The sequence below is a fragment of the Gavialis gangeticus genome, unplaced genomic scaffold (genome assembly GCF_001723915.1).
Source record: "Gavialis gangeticus isolate Ggan-Ray unplaced genomic scaffold, GavGan_comp1, whole genome shotgun sequence".
Lineage (NCBI taxonomy): Eukaryota > Metazoa > Chordata > Crocodylia > Gavialidae > Gavialis > Gavialis gangeticus.
In genome coordinates, this window is record NW_017729032.1 from 147,132,928 (window position 1) to 147,135,534 (window position 2,607).

The window sequence follows — 2,607 nt, forward strand, 5'->3', positions numbered from 1 at the left end:
AGTATAACTAAAATACTAGTCATAGTAACAATAGTAATCACAAACAACTTTAGTAACAATTATAATAATGATGGCAATACTAGTCATAGTAGTAATTATAACAATACTAGTGCTAATGTTAACTACAATACTAATGATAACACTAGTAATAATTATAATGAACAGGAACAACAATAATAAAAGTTTCTTTAACTGCATGAAAAGTGTTCTGGGTGAAGGTGAACCTGGAAAAGCAGAATGGTAAACGAGGGCATGGCTAGGCTATCTGTCGGTGGTTCTCAACCTTGTTAGCCTCAGGGCCTGCCCCACAACAATTTTTTAGCATTAAAACAGGGGTGGGCAAAGTCTGACCCCTGGGCCGGATCGGGCTTACAGCAGACTCCATTTCCCAGCAGCCCCTGCCTGTGTCACTGTGGCCAGTTTCCATGGAGACCACAGCAGCACCAGAAACATGACAGGGAAGGGCCAGGGTTTCCATGGAGACTGGCCCTACCAGGGCATGGGTCAGGACAGGGAGCTGCTCTGAGGCCATGAACTTGTGGTGGTGACAGCATGGTGTGGAACTGGGGCAGAGCTGCAATCCATTGCCCACATGGCAAGGGTATGTCTCCCAAGTCTGGCGGGGCACCAGATTGCTGACTGGGGTAGGGGGGTGTCCCCCAGCGGCTGATCGCGGAGCCAGCACCAAAACCAAAAGTACGCTTCCTGCCGGCACTTCTGGTTTCTCAGCTGGCACTTCCAGGGGGTGCACGACCAATCTCAGGGGGTGCACGTGCACTCGCATGCACCTCCTATGCGATGCCAATGTGAGCAGTGGATTGCAGCTTTGCCCTGGCTCCAGACCACACTGTCATTAATGCAGGATCCCAGTCCCAGGCCCGGAGCAGCTCCTCATCCTGCTGAATGCCCTGCCAGCAATGCTGGGGCTCATCTCTGTGGAAACCCCATGCTGTCACGGCTGGGCTGCTTCTGGGGTCTCCATGGAAAGCAGCCGCAGCAACATGGGCAGGGTTTGCTGGGAAATGGAATATCTGCCATTTTGCCCACCCCTGATTTAGAGGCACCTAGCTAAGCACCCCTGCCAGGTAGGGATGTGGAGCCAGGACCTCACCCCTCTGTCCCACTTGTTTTTTTTCCACCATCTGCCTCCTTCTAGCCCTGGTTTAGGCCTGCTCCTCCAGGGACTCCAGTGCTATTGTATGCCCATGGTTACTCCTGCCAACCTGAGGAGGGGGCAAAGAGGAACTGGAGACAATCCAGGCTGAAAGTGCAGCCATGGCTCCATGTTCCCCTGGACACCCACCTGTTCGCTCGTGTGCAAAGCAGAGCCTGCTGCTGGGGGAGGGGGGCACGAGCTGGCACAGGCACTATCAGAGGACAGGGAGCAGCTGTGAGTGCCATTTGTCTGTGGGATGCTGAAATGAGAGGAAGAACTATCAGTTTACCTCCTGGCAGAGGAGCCGGGCACCACAGCTCTCTTGGAAGGATCTTGCAGCATTCCAGAGTACCATGACATCATGTTTGAGAATCACTGCTCTGTGTCATCTCATGGCAGTCATGTTTTGCTCATCATCTCTTACATTTGCTCACAATATTACACTTCCCTAACATGCACACATTAAGATATTGATATTCAGCCTATGTCTGAAAAACCAAGGCCCCATTTCTGCAATCAGGATTCTGATGAACTTCTTTAAAATTCATGTTGTTTATTGTTTGCATTGCATTGCATTAGCACTAGAAAGTCTGATTAAGGAACAGGTTAGGGTACGCACACATATCATAAAGATGGGCCCTTCCCCAACAGTATATATGGATATAAATGACATTTTGATATAATATTCCTTTCAAAATGAATTTTAGTACAGTGATGTATGCGTAATGCAAAAATCTTAATTTCAGTAGGAATGTTGAGAACATAGCTGAAAGCATATTTTGGTCTAGTGCATTTAAAAACTAGCTAGATTCTTACTATATTTTCTTACATACACAAATGCAACTGTGTATGCACAGGTTGTCACAGCTACCTTCTAAGCAGGGTTTCATGGTCAATACTATCACCACTTTCTATCTAGATGGTAATTCTTGACAACTGGAGATGAAGCATTAATTCTACCAGGGACATATATATGGAGTTTGAGCTGATCAAACAACTTTGACAGTAATATTTTGCCAAAAAAATTAAAATTCCAGCATTTCTTTTAAAAAAATATTTTCCATTTTCAAGTAGTCTTCAAACATATTGCTCAGTGATTCAGTTTTAGGAGCACTTCCTGTTTAGGAGGAAATATTGAAAGTGCATTTTAACTCTTCCCCATCTTCTGTACATTCAATGATGGTTAATGCTTCCTCACTTCCAGTGTTTGGCACACACATTGCAGTCTTCTTCACAGGACTTAAATATATATGCCTTTCCAAAGGGCTCTTTTATTACTGTGGTTTTGGTGATTGGTGATGTAAAAAACGGTACACACTATTTTAACTGAAATGAAGTTACAAGTACATTAAACTGAATTAATAGAATGTATACACTTATGACAGGGAGGAAAGGGGAAGAAATTCAACATATCTTTCCCTCTTTCACAGCCAACCAAGGACTTAGCATTG